Source organism: Tiliqua scincoides, chromosome 2 (genome assembly GCF_035046505.1).
Source record: "Tiliqua scincoides isolate rTilSci1 chromosome 2, rTilSci1.hap2, whole genome shotgun sequence".
Taxonomy (NCBI): Eukaryota; Metazoa; Chordata; class Lepidosauria; order Squamata; family Scincidae; genus Tiliqua; species Tiliqua scincoides.
Genome location: NC_089822.1, coordinates 186,224,916 through 186,239,710, shown reverse-complemented (window position 1 = coordinate 186,239,710; position 14,795 = coordinate 186,224,916). Strand labels below are relative to the sequence as shown.

The 14,795-nt window shown below is 45.2% G+C and overlaps 1 protein-coding gene across 4 annotated transcripts in view; it reads left to right on the top strand.

Annotated features, from left to right (window-relative positions):
* The first annotated feature begins 1,270 nt into the window (after positions 1–1,270).
* The window catches only part of FSTL4 (follistatin like 4), a 491,509-nt gene continuing 477,984 nt past the window's right edge, over positions 1,271–14,795 (top strand). For all 4 annotated transcript variants that reach the window (XM_066617279.1, XM_066617277.1, XM_066617278.1 and 1 more), the window contains exon 1: positions 1,271–1,664. The gene's annotated coding sequence lies outside the window, so the exon portion shown is untranslated. The remainder of the gene's footprint in view (positions 1,665–14,795) is intronic.

Here is a 14,795-nt window from a genome sequence, read left to right as displayed (position 1 = left end):
CACACCTTGTCACTTACTCTACAAGGAGATTGCAGACAAGCAAGCAGGGACAGGGTAGCTGCAATGAGAGGCTGCTGCCTCTTGTGCTCTGTCTGGACAATGGTGGTTGAGACTGGACTCCTGATTACCATGCCTCTCAGAGGGACAGGCAGGTGAATAAACTGGAGTGGTGGCGGCAGCAGCGGCTACTCCTTGCGCCTGACTTTGGTTTGATCACTTGGGTGGACAAATGGCCAGTGATGGCAACAAGGAGCAGCCACTGTCCTTAGACTTAGGTTCCCCCTTAGGATGGTGGTGGTGCTCAGACCCATTCCTGCTCAACCGAGAGGGAAGCAGGCAATTGGAGGTGGCAGCTCCTTGCAAAAGCAAAAGGGGCATACCCTAGGGCAGCCCACCTGCTGCTTTTTACCAGAGTAAGCATAAAGAGAGCTTTAAACCTACCAACCTTAAACCTGGCCTTAAACCTACCAACTGAGGAGGAGCATGGCTGCTCATTGTAGGGCATCTCAGGGCCAGCCCACCCATAGGCTCAACTGCGTTGGAGCAGATTGGGTGGAAAGCTCCTAGATCCATCAGCCGACTTTCCTCCACTGTTCCTCTTCTGGTTCCCTAGACTGGAAGAGGAAGAATCTGCTCCATCCCCCTCCTCCATTTTCCAATCCAGGGAGCAGGAGGAACAGATCCTGGTGCATCGGCAGGTGAGGAAGCCTTTAGCCTGCTGAAGTCAGGAGGCCTCAGGAGTCAGGTGATCTTGAGCTGACCCCAGAGCCGCTGCTGCCTCTCCATTGTCCACCAGCACCATCCCTGTGGCCAGCAGCTACTCCTGATGCAGAAGTATCTTTACTCTTTGAGCCGCTCTTCCTGGAGGTGGGGATGCCACCCAGAAGGACATGTCCATGAAGATCGGAGGCGGGGGCTGCTCCATTCCCAGGCTGCCCATTTCTCGAGGTCTGCCTGCCTGCCTTACAGTGGGAGAGCTGCACGCCTGCTCCTTCCCTGCCCCCCTTGCTGGGCCAGGCCAGCGAGCCAGGTCCCAGAGATGCCAGCGAGCCACGCGGGGCTTTCCGGGAGCCGGAGCCAGGAAGGCGAGCGAAACTTCAGGCTCCCGCAGGCGTTGCACGTACCCGCCGCAACTTTCGCTCCAGCAGCTCCGTGCAAGCGACCGCCCCGCGCCCCGGAGCCCCTTCTTGCGCGCGCGCGCGCTGCGGCCGCCACTGCCTCCTTTGCCCTTGGCCAGGCCAGGCCAGCCCACCTGCGCCTGCCGCAGGCTTCCCCGCGGCCGTCTCCGGGACTCAGCCCGTCCTGCCGCGCGCCGGAGCCCGCACAGGTGTCGGCTATTGGGTGGAATATGCAAATAGGCCGCTGACGTCACCCAGAGCCGGGCCAGACAGCAGAAATAGGGCAGGCGTTCAGCAGAGCAGCAGTGGCGCCTCTTCGCTCCTGGATTGCGGACGCAGCGCCTGGCCGGCAGGGGCGTCCTGGGTGCCTCCCCCCTCGTCCTTCCGCAAGCCTTTCATGCGCTCCTCCTGCAGGCTTCATTCTCCCAGGAGAACTGGTGCGGGGGGAAGAAAGCCGCCCAACTCTGGCGCCTCCTCCGCCGCCGCTGGGCGACGTGCTTGACACGGGGGTCCGCCTGCCTGCCTGCCGGGGCAAGGACGCGACGGGTGAGTAAGCCTTGGGGCTCTGGGCGGGCGGGCAGCAGCCCCCTTCCCTGGCAACAAGATGAATGAGTGACCCAAGTTATGCAACCCCCTCGCTTCCCATCCTAGCCACACTTTCCTGGGAGTCAACTCCACTGACTGTCATGGGACTTACTTCTGAGTAGACATGCCTAGGATTGGTCTTTGCGGCAGAAATCCTGTCCACCCTTTCCTCCGTTGACTGTAATGGGGCTTACTTCTGTGTAGACAAGCTGTAAGGCTGCAGTCTATCCACACTTCCCTGGGAGTAAGCTCCACTGACTAAAATGGGACTTATTCTGAGCAGACATGCATCTGAGGGGTCTGAGGCTGCTCTCACACTTACCTGGGAGTAAGCCCCATTGACTGTAATGGGTCTTCTGAATAAACATGCCTAGGGTTGGACTCTAAGGCTGTAGTCCTCTCCACACTTACGTGGGAGTAAGCTCTGTTGACTGCAGTGGGGCTTACTTCTGAGGAGACAAGCATAGGATTGGGCTACAAGGCTGCAACCCTATCCACACTTCCCTGGGAGTAAGCCCCGTTGACTGCAAGGGGACAGGATCGGGCTCTGAGTTCTCCTCCAGGGTGTCTGAGGAAGGCGCGCACTTAGCGGGGTGCGACACCAGCAGAGGCTGCCCCGAGTGCTGCGGGGCTGGGCTCGGGGCTGCGGTAGCTCCAGGCGGGAGAAGGGGTGAAGCTGCTGGGGGACCGTGGCTGGTTCCAGCCCAGCGCGGGCTGGCTGAGGAAGCCCCGCTCCCTTGCTTGGCGGCAGCCTTGCGTTTCCTCTCCCGCGTCCTCCAGGCTGATTGCGCCCGGCAGGGAGAGTGATGAAGGCCGTCTGTGCCAAAGCCGCTTCTCCGGGCGCTCCTTCTGTCGCATGCAAGTTTCCGTGCCTGGCTTCTGCCGGTCCGGGTAAGGTGTTCCGGGAAGCAGGAGACCTGGGACGAGCTGATGGGCATGGTGTGCAAGCGAGTCTTGCTACGTTCAGGGGGATTTTTCCTCCCAGGTGAACGTGAACCCAGATGTGTCTCTATCTCAAAGGTTCTTTTATTCAGAGGCACAGCCTACCTGGCTGGAGAGAGTCATTAAAACGGTTGAGGATCCAGGCAAGCCACACATCAGAAAAGCAGCCACATTCTTGGGGGGTTTGATCATACAGCCGAAATGGGGAAAGGATCAAAAGAGATCTGATAAGCTCACCTTCATTATTGCTTGATTATCCTAAAGGACTTGAAAGGGAAGGATTTTGTGGAGGATCTTGGCTCATGTTCCTCTCCAGTCCTGTTGTGTCTTTCTCAAAGACTGGGGAGTTGAGGGTGTTAGTTATGTTATCTATGACCATTAGTTTTACCTGTACAACTACTTAGCAGGTCGTGGGGTGGAGGACACTGGAGGGAATGCATCCTTCCTGTCCTATGTAGCAGAATTTATGATCCAGTCTTTGAAGTGGTCCTATCCTCACTAAAGAAAGCTATAGAGCAAAGTCCCTGGACTTGTAGACATGCAACAACTTGCCCAGTTATAATTATAAAAACATATCCCCTTGGGTCGAAGTTGGGCCAACGAGTTCATTGCAATTGATCTAGAAAGTAGCCAAAAACCCTAGTTAAGAGATGTCTCCTTCCCCAACCCCTTTCTACTTTTAGAAATTGGACAAAGGCACTGAGAAGCTACAGATGGGTGTTAAGTGTACTTATGTGAAAGAAGTAGTAGTGAATCTTATCCCTACTCATGAATAAGTTGAGTTCCATGGAGTTCAGTGGCACCTGCTCCAGAGGAGGCTCAAGTGTACATAGGATTGAAGCCTTGAGGTCCCAGGCCACTAATGAATATTTGAAGTGATAGGGAGGTAAGGGCTAAAACAAGTTTTGTAACCCACATCCTCTAAATTTAATCACAGCTCCTGTTCATCTTTAGTATACCCCAGCAGTGCTTCCTCAAAGTACATATGAAAATACAATAAACTTCCAACTTGGTATAGTATTACTTTGGAGATAAAGTTCAGGCACTTGGGGAGGAGGATTAAGCTTCCAATTCTGTAATATATGAGATGAAGCCCTGAGATTCCTCTAAAAACAGCATAATGGGATACTCAAATCAACTATAGAATAAACAAGGAACCATACTGGAAGGATGTTGCTAAAATAGTGTTAACATCATAAGAACTTGTTGAATGCTGTTTTATTCAGTTTTTTTTACAAAGCTTCAAGCTGAACTGGCTCTATGCAAATATAATAAGGCACAACCTACTACTGCATTTCTTAAAGTCATGTGTTGGGGAATTCCTTGCATGGAAAGTTAGACAAAACTATTGGGGATCTCAAGACTCTGAACCATAGCTTCATATAATGTGATTAAAATGTTGAGTTTTATATTTAACAAAAAATGATGTGAGATCTTCAGTATTTATTTTGGTTTCTAAAGTAATAGGAAAAGTTGCAAGGATGTTTTTTCTTATCCTGAAATATTTTGGTGTAATCCTATTTGCAATTTCAAGATAAAGAATGTGAAGGTATAATTGTTTGTCTTTATTTATCCAAAATCATACACTTAATACACTCTGCGGCAAACCTCAAAGCGCTGCATTTAATGCATCTTGATATTTATGACTGAGATCTAGGAGTAGAACAAGGATACTGGAAACTTTCACCTGCATTCACAGCAGGGATGAGCTGACCATGAGCTCTGGTCCTGAAATCTTGCCTTAGAGTTTTAAGTTTTGCCTTGCCTCCTTTTTTTGCCCCTAGGTGTCGCCTCTGCTGTTATACTGAATTCAAATTTGTAAAGAATGGTGTGTTATTTGTAAATCGTATTTTGACCCCAAGTTCAACAGGGTAGATAAATCTCTTCTCTAAATGTGTGTTCTTGTCTCCTAGTGTCTTACTCTGCATTATGCTTGAAATCCTTAGTCATGCATGGTTATTATGCTTGCTATATCTGGGTTATACTTATTTATGTAACTGAGCAGGAAAATAGTAATATTTCACTCTGGAAGTCCAGTGCATCTTGATGTGTGGGTCTTGAAAAGACATGTTTACCACTGATTACAGGTTGTACTCAGCTGCATATATTTAACTAATCATTCATACTTGTGTGCATTTATTTTAGTGCTATCACTGTTGTAAAATGGCAGATTCAAAGTGAATCTGTCTGGATTCTTTAGAGAATAAACCAGTGTTGCTTTTTGAAATTATATCCAAACTACCTTAAATTGTACTATGATGATGTGAAATTTTATAGGAGAGCTCATGGTGCAACAATAAGCACAAATTTGTCTTCCTGATGTGGTTTTTCATTAATTTATATTCATACTTTTAGCTTTCAAGAGGGAACTTGGTTTACTCTTTCTTCCAAATGAAGATGACACATTTCATTTTCTAATTGTTTATGATGTTCTTGTCTAGTACATTTGTGATCTGTAATGCTGGAGAAATCTACAGTATTAGTTTTTGTATTGGTTAGTACTTCTAACTTCTTCCATAGCACTTTATCGCTCGATACTGCTGCTGACTGTAGTAATTTGACAGAGATGGATATTCTAGCAGTTTCAAAAAAAAAAAAAATTTCAAGCATAGCATGATCACAATGGACATTGTCTCCTTCACCCCCCCCCCCCCGCACCGTGCTACAAAGAAGAAAAGGTTCTAAGCAGCTATGGCCACATGTTTCATTAGGTTCAGATTTGCTTGTTTGAAATTTTAGAGATAGTCAACGCAGTTCTTCTCTGCAATTCTGTTCTGCAATCTATTTATATAAATATTTCCAAGATAGTAATTGCTATGGGAACCCAAATACAACATTTATGGAAGAGTGGTGAGGTGAGAAGCTGTAGCTAGGCCAAACATGCTTATACTGTGTGTGTGTGTGTGCGCGTATTTCGCATGAAACCATATATCTAGTGAACAAAAGTTTAAAGAAGCATTTGTTATACCCTTAGTCAACTCAGTTTGACAGTGCAGGATGGCAAGGTGAAAAAACTGACACAAAATTAATATTTTTGATGTTGGAACAGTTACAACTCTTTAAATCTGAAAGGTATACTTCACTTCATTTTTTGAAGAGTTTTTCATCATTTACATTGTAGCTTGCAGTGAAAAATAATTGAATAAGTGTTTTAAAATAGTTAATGGCAAACCAATTTTCTGTTTCTTGTGGCTACTGAAAGTGAAGAAACTATGTGGGGGGAAAATGATTTCACCAAGTTCATGGAGTATATCTTATAATGTAGTTTTTAAGTTTCCCAATGATGCATATATGCAGCAGGGACCAAATGTATACACCTGTGGGCAGGGCAAAAATGAGTTAATGGAAATACTGAGCCTGAAAACCAGTTAAGTCGTACCAGTTTTGCCAAAGTAGATGAAACTTCTGTTGGTATATCTATTAAGTGGCCATCATCAGAGTAAAGAAGGTGAGACCCTTAATTTTGCATAGACCCTTAATTTAACATGCTGTTAGTGCATGCAAAATCCTTGAAAATGACTTCTCCTTTGGACAGCTGCTGAAGTAAAACTTGATATTCTGTATTTCAGGGATCACACAACTGTTCAAATAGTGCAGATATGCCCTGTATCTGTGGGGCATCCAATCCATGAAACCCCCATGGTTAGGAAACTGTTGATATGGTGACCCCCCATTATTGTTGCTTAAATGCTTGCTGAGCAAAAATGCTCTTTACAGAGTCACTATAAGCACACAAGCTTATAGTGACATGCAGTCTACCTCTTGGCAGCCTGACACTTGAAAAGTCTAGACTGAGGTTAACTGGAAGCAGAAGTTGACACGATGGATACAATATCTGTGGATATGAGGGTATATCCTGTGTATCTTCTAGTGTGGGTCAAATGCGATATTATTGAGTTGTCTATCCAGACAGCAATGTATATGTGCTTATTCCAAGGGTGCTTTTTAAATAAATTATAATAGGTGGTATTACAGAGTCAGTTAGATGTTAGAAAATAGCTTCGTTTTGTTTCGTTATCACTAAAAAATCACAACTCTACCTCTAGGCCTAAAATATGGTTTTTTATTACTCCACCAATTTGCATTATGGCAGTTACATCTTCCATAATGCTGCTTCCTTTAGTGCTGATTTGTTATAATGCTCTTTGTCCTGGTTGTGATTCACAGCTATTCTAGCCAAAGGGAGCAGTGCATTCTGGGGCTGTCAGTTTGTTTCCTGCCAGTTAGATTAATGATGTATTCTGTAGTGCTATTTTGTGCAGAACTTGCTTTCCAGAACAGATCCCCTTCTTTTTGAGAGGTGTTGCTTAATGTTAAGCAATGGCATGCAGAAATAATAATTTGTACTTTTTGAATTGCAATCCTACACACATTTTCCTGGGAGCAAGTTATATGTTCTTCCCACTGAATCTAATGGGAAGATTGCACTGTTACCTATTATTCAGATTGCTGATTTCCTATTTGCTCTGTGCACTTCTGAAATAGAGTGAGTTCATATGAATCAGACCCTTAGTCTGTGCTTTCCAGGTTTTCTGTATATTCTATAAGATGAACAGTGCAATCCCAGGATGTTTGGCTACCCATCCAGTAAAACTAAAACCAAGCTGATGTTTCATATATTGGTTTTGTTTCTCTTCCCCTCTCCTCCCCCCCTTGTCTTTAACTGAAGTAATGTCACATCAAGGTGATATACTGGATGATGCAAACAAAGCACCAGCATTGGCATCTGATAAGAGACTACCATTTAGTTGTATTACAAGATAGAACGACTGGGGACAGAATTTAAGCTAAGCCTTCTGCTGCTTAAATGCTTTCAAATGTTCTTCCCCTCAAAGGAGGGCATGACAAAAATTTAACACATTGCAGTTGGTACTAACAAGGCATCTCATTTATCAAAACCGTAGAGATTAATCAGATGGTATAGTTAATTAATTGGAATTGGAATTTAAATTTATGATGGTTTGTTGAACTGGTTAGTGTAGAACTATATTTAATCTCAAGAAAATGAGAAGCATTTGATAAAAAATTAGTGAGCAGCACAATTATTTTCTAAGCCACATACTTCATAGCTGCTGCCATTGCAAGAAACAGCTTAGCTTTACGATGTGAAGGACTGATTTGTTTGGGAAGCTTATTTATACTTGTTAGTTCATAAGGTACCAATTGAAATCATAGTGCATGAAGGATTTCCTAGTTGTACTTCCTAGACTGACTTTCCATTGTGGTTATCATTGTTCTGTTAGTTTTGCACCTGGGATATTTCTGTTCTTTGAACTGTACATGTTCTCTTCTAGATGGGTACATCAGCTGTGTTAAGCTAATTCTAGAATAATCAATCATAAACTTGTACTTATCCCACTTCTAATATACTTGTTCTCTGTGGATTGCCACATTTTATGGCTTCACTAATGCAAAATGTCCCTGTCCCATTTCATTAGTGTTCCCTTCTGCCACATGCAACACTGCTTCAGAGAGTTCCCTCGCCAACAGGAGTGAGATTAGTGGGAAATATAGAGTTGCGGTGAGGAGGAGAAGGGATTCAAGAGCAGACTTCCATGTGCAGTACTTCTAGCCACAGACTGTAGTACTTGAGATTCAAGCTACAGTCTGCATACAGAGTTAATTTTTAAGCACGTCCCTCATGCAGGTGGCCAAAAGAGCAGTGGTGTTCTAGGAAGCATTACAAATAGTTTGATCTTTGTGTGGTTAAGGATATAAAAGCCTAGCATAAGCAGATAGTGGTACAGCACTTCAGTGCTATTTATAATAGAAATGGAAAAACGTGATTTCCCCCCAAAGGTCAATTCCCATTTAACAGTAAAAGTGAGCAATTGCTAGCATCAACATCCATATGAAGAATGAAAGTCTGTCTATTGCATTGGCTAGTTTAACATAAGTGCTGGAGAATGGCATGTACAAATGGCTATGGCAGTATAGCATCTCAAAGCATGATACAATGGCCCACTTTACAGAATATTCCAGTTATATAGCTGCTGTTAGAGCCCAAATCACATGGGCAGATATTGGCATGTTTAGCTGCTTGTGTGACTCAGCACTGTCATTTGAACTTATTTAACAGATGTAAGGAAAATACTTCCAGCAATCCCCAAAAGGAGACATTTCACTAGTCAAAATGGGACAAACCTATGTGGTTGCTATATTGCATAAGTTGCTGATCATGTGGAAAGGGACAAAGGTTCAGATTTTTTGTATGTGAACAGAATAACATGTATGGCAGGCCTATGTAAACACTACTGCGTTTTATAGAAAGTATCCCATTAGCTATAAATATTTGTGATATATGCCCAAGGTTTTCTTATCTTAACTTTCTGTATTGTTGGATCTCTCACCCACCCTTGAACTCAAGTGAATGCTTAAGCAGTGGTGCATTTAACTCTCACAGTTGAAATCAAAGTATGTTAAATCTCACTCCATCCTGTTTTATCACAGACTTGGAAAGTGCTTGATAGGAAATTTGAATTTCTGTGGCAGTGGGTAGGAAGCACTCTATGACCTGATGAGAGAAATTCTTGTGGTATGACTTTTGGGTAATAGGCGGTATTATAGGCCAGTCTGTATACAAAGGTGTTCTCCTATGTTTCTAGCATAGTTTGTTTTCATGGGCCAATTCAATCCTGCTTGAATACTAATGTATGAATTTATTACTTTCATGTGACAATGTTGCACCATTCCTCTCCCAAAAGACACATTTCTATTGCTAAAACTTAAACTTGGTCGTCTTACTTCGAAGTAATATGGAAATCAGCAGAGTTTATTTCATAAGCAGTCATATTTAAGACTGCAGACTGAATGCTAATGAAAAAAGCACTAGCTGGTTTGACACTAAGAGATTAGAAGCAAAAACATTACATTAAAACCCCCTAAGGATTTGGTATGGAACACCATAAAATTAACAGCCCTATCCTAAACTGTGCTGGCACAGCCAGGCCACATGGCCTGCATCCTATGGTGCCTAGGAGGCATCTGCATGCCTCCTTGGGTTAAGGCAGGGGTTGGCAACCTTAAACATTCAAAGAGCCATTTGGACCCGTTTTCCGGAGAAAAGAGAACCTCGGGAGCCACAAAACCCTCTTGACATCTAAAATGAAGATAACACTGCATATAGTTTTTTTTACCTTTATGCTATATATATATATATATATATATATATATATATATATATATATATATATATATATATGTAAACTATAGTGTGTTAAAATCAATGGGATTTTGTTGGAGTCAGGGGAGGGAAAAAACCGACAGATCGAAGCGCTGAATCGAAGCAATGGGAAGACTTATGCAGGCTTACTCAGAAGTAAGCGCCTCTGATTTCCATGGGGCTTCCTCCTTATTCAGTGTGTGTAGTATTAGGATCGCATCCTCCACCCTCATTCTTCTTTTGGGAAGTCTGCCCTGTCGGTTTCAGAGGGACTGACTTCCATGCTCAGGTGCACTGACCAGGAGAGAAATCACACGAAGGCCAGAGGGGCTGATTCCGGAGTCGGCTCCCAATCCTAAGCATGCCTACTCAGAAGTAAGTCCCATGCAGTTCAATGGGGTTTACTCCCAGGAAAGTGTGGCTAGGATTGCAGCCTCGGGCTGCTGGAAGGGCACTTGGATTGTGCAGTGTGCCCAGCCAGGGTGCTTTGGCAGTCTCCACTCCCTGCAGGCGCACTCCAGGGAGATCCAGGGTCGGTCACCTCATCTTTTCTGCAGTGGGGGGGGGCAACATTAAGGCAAAGGGCATCACGAAGCCTGCCAGACTCAGAAGGATGGAGCTGAAGGATCCCCCTGCCTGCTCTGTGCGGAGGGGGGAACGGCGGGTGCACGCGCACCTTGGGCTGAGCACTCCAAGTTGCGGGGAGGGGTCGGAGAAGGCTTCAGAGCGCAGTTTATCTGCCTCAGAAATGCCTTTGTATTTTTACATAGTAACTAGTTTAGCAAAGGGGGTGACAGAGAGGCACTCTGTCACCCCCTTTGCCACTTCTGCTCGCATTGGGGCGCCTGCAGGCACCTGCTCGCAGTGGGGTGCAGAGAGCAGGTGCGGGAGAGCGCCGATGCCCCTTCCTTTGATGCCCTTCCCTGCTGAGCCCATGCGTGGCCGCACCAGCACTGCCAGCTCTCCCTGCCTGGCCACAGGGGTCCCTGCAAAGCGCTCCCTGCGCCCACCACCAGCGGCCCTGTCCTGTGGCACCTGCTCGCAGTGGGGCGCGGAGAGCAGGTGCGGGAGAGCGCCGCTGCCCCTGCCTGCCGGAGGAGCTGCTGTGGGCGAGGGCGGCGCCCTGGCTCTGCAGTCACCAGCAGCCAGCGCCCGCAGCACATGGCACCGGAGAGAGGCGCCCTTGGGGTTGGGCTGGCTGGGCGGCGGCCGCAGGGAAGGCGCCCCGCTTCCAGCCCCCACTTGGGAGCCACAGCAGACTGCTGAAAGAGCCACATGCAGCTCTAAAAACACAGGTTGCCGACCACAGGGTTAAGGGAATGTATTTTTCCCCTTACTCCAGATAATGCCCCAGATACCCCATGGGGCTTCTCAGATTCATGCCAACTATATTACTGGCACGAATTCAGGAAGCCCTATGTAGAGCTGCCCAGCCTGGGAAGGAGGTTTGGATAAGGTGCATGTTGCCACCACCAACCCACCCCCCTCCTGGGCCTGATGTTCCACACTGGCCCAAAGATGCCCCTCCCTGCCTCCAACATGCCCTCCTGCCACCGCCCCCAGATCCTGCACCGCCTGGTGCAACTTTACCTGTGCTGACCAGCACTGGGACGGCGTGTGGTGTATGCAGGACAGTGCAGACTGTTGGGCTGGCACTGTTGGCTCACAAGTAGCCACAAACATGCCTTGTGGGGACAGTTGTGCTGGCTTAAGAAAGAGTTAGGATTGTGCTGTTAATTTCAGAAGTAATTGAACACCCGTTCCTTTGACCAAGTTCTACATGAAACCTGTAGTCCTAGGCACACTTATTCCTAGTTCTTCCATCTAAGCAAGCATGCATAGGTTCAGGTTGCTTTGAAATATTAAGGGTACATGCAATGTACTAGAAATTCCCTTTATTCAATATTTTGCTTGTTCATGAGTTCACTATAGGGAGGTGTGCAAACAGCTATCTCTCCTGCTATGATAAAGGGATAGTTGTCTATACAAGAAAATTGTTAGATTACTTGAACCCTGTCTCAAGTACTTAGAACTTTTTGGGAACAAAACAATAATAAATAACTTTTATTGGATTGTACCCTTGCTAAGCAAGTTTCTTTATCGTTGAAGCCAATGAGACTTAAATGTAATTTGCTTTGGAATATCCCTTATGAACCTAGTTCTTATTCTAAATTTTAGCCATCACTTTTGAGAAATTATTGTAAACTTGTTAGATCAGGCGCTGATGTATATTCTTTCATGTGATAACAGTCACTGATATATTCCAGTTTCAGTTCAATTTTTTTTCATTTAACCTTATCCCAACTCCCTCTCTAAAGAAGGGACTCTCAGAGTGACTTACAACAATCTTGTCATTAATGTTAATGTTATAATGCAAAGCTGCACAGGCCCCGCCTCCCCATCCCAGAATGCCTTCTCCCACACCCCACCTATCTCTCTACTGCCTAGCAGTCTGTTCAACTACTGAGTGGCAGAGCAGCAGTGCACTGGCCAGCACTGAGCTAGCACTGGTGTTCTGCTGTGCTAGGGCCTTGCAAACATGCCTTACAGTTAGGATTGGGCCCTTAATCTAAGTCATTCGTAAGGCAATATCAGTCTTGGTTTAACTTTTCTTTGAGTGTGTTCTCAAGCAGAACTAAGACCCAACTGGTCACTTAAAATGGTGTACTCTTGTAATGTGCCTTTGAGCCAGCCTAGTTTTATAGGCTAGCTACCACATTCTCTCTGGACTTCCCTTACCTAAGGGGATGGACCAACATAGGGGTTCTCAATCTTCTTACTTTGGTGACTCAGTACATCATCTGTGGTGGATCTGGGACCCACCAAAGCCAAGCAGCTGCAGAGTAAAATGGAGCACAACCCGGAAACTATTTCCAGGCCATGTTGGCTCACAATCTGCTTGATTGGCTGTGTTGTGCTGCTGTTCTCATACTATGTTGTGACCCAATATTTGGACCAGGGAGTGATGGACATGGCGAATGAAATGGATCATGCACTAGCATGACCTAGAAGTCACCTCTGGGTTGCATATGATTTGGCTCTGCAGCTTCCTGGTTGTGATGGGACAAAACCCACCAAAAATCAGGTCACAGCTTAGACTACAGCATGTCAGATGAGTAGACTGTCCGACCCCTACAGTACTCTGAAAATGCTTGCGAAGGGGAATTGTGTCTTGCTGTGGTGACAATTGCTTGTAGTGTGATGACTTTAATGTTTGGAATTGTGCCTAAAATGTCCTAGATGCTTTGCAGAGAGTGTAAATCGGTCCCAACTTGCAACCTAAATTAAACTGGGAAGAAAAGGATATATAATGGGACTTTGTCTCCAGGGAGCTACCTGTTGTGCTTGCAGGGATAGCTGGAGAATTTGAAGCAATGGCAACTCCTTCATTCTCTTCTTCTTTGCTCAAGCTTCCCTGCAAAGCATACATATCTAGCAGATGCATGTGCCTGGATCTTGATGCCTTGGCATTCTGGGTCTTGCAAGAAAAGAAGAATCTGTATGTGAATCATCAGCTTTCTGTAATCTGTGGAGTTAAGATAGATACAAACTGTAAATCTTTCAGACGTGGGCTTTGGATAGGAACAGAAATCTCTTTTCTTCCTGCTGCCATTGATCATTCTATAAACTAGTAAAATAAAAGTGTGTGCTTTTGAACTGCTGTGTCTGGCAGACTTGGTTGTCTTGTACTGATGCAGTGGTTAGTGTACTCCATCTGAAACATTTACTGATTGGTGTATTCCCAGACGGCTATCATGCTGTTTGTATACAAACCACATCCATTTCTCCTGGTCCTTAATACAAGCAACTCTAAATTTACATAGAAGTTATGTTCCTGGAAAACTGAGTATGTCAAAAACATGTAAATTAAAAAATGGTTTTCCCATAGAAAGCAAAATAATTTGTCTGGGTTAGGGTAAGCAGATGGTTCTGATAATTTTCTGTACAGGGTTCAACCTCCCTGGTGGTTTCACGATGCAAAAATACCCTTAGAACTAGAAGCCTCTTAGCAGCATTTAATTAAAAATGGCTTAAGGCATTAAAACGTCATTTCCAGTATCCCAAGGGAAGCCAGAAGTTGCGTTTTTCCATCTCTAGGAGCTAGTCTGAAGCCTGCAGAGGCAGCAGGTTGATATGTGCTGCTTCTGCCGGCTTCTGGAAGTTCTCAGGTCCCTGTCAGAGTGTTCAGGTGGGACTGAGTCTGGCCTAATGTGGTCCAGGGGACCCATGTTGAGCCAAATCTGTGGATGTAAAATCCACAGAGAATCAGGCTCTGTCTGTATACTTGCTTCCTATGCAAGGCTGAAATGGTATAAAGGGAGTTTGAGAACCAAAGTAAATTGTTGCAGGTAGGGGAAAAGCAGCAATGCGGTCCCCAGGATTGTGCTGCTGCCAGGGACAAGGTGGGGTTTTCACTTACCTACAGCCAGCAGTAGTCTCTGGGGAGGTAAAAGGTTCCCAGAGTTGGTATCAACTCCACCCCATGGTAGATAACACATGAACAAACACATATTCTTAAATTGTTATGTGCCTAGGGACCCTGATCGGACCATAGTTCTCTAAACTGGTTCTATACATTCGTAAATCGGTGTTTAAAAACGTGTCACTCCTGTTTGTGTGAAATACTGTAGTAATAGTGTCAAACCCGAAGGCAACAATCCCTTCTGGGGTCTGCAGTACTGAAAGTCGGTCTACTGAAGAGCTACGTTGCCTGCCACTGTCGTATAGGTAAAGCAGTGAAGGATGACGTGCACAACTTCCGATGGGTTTGGGTTAGATAGTAAGTCCAGAGGTGCATTCCTCCCAAACAAGTGGCAAAGTGATAACACATTCAGTCAAACTTCCTGCTTGCCTAATTATGTGCTAAGAATATATCTGGGTCTTTAACAGCATACAGAGCAGTTCTAATGAAAATTATAGGATTATTACTCTAGACCTTGTTACTTCTGGCAACAATTGTTTAGGTTTGGCGCTGGAGAGCCATGACT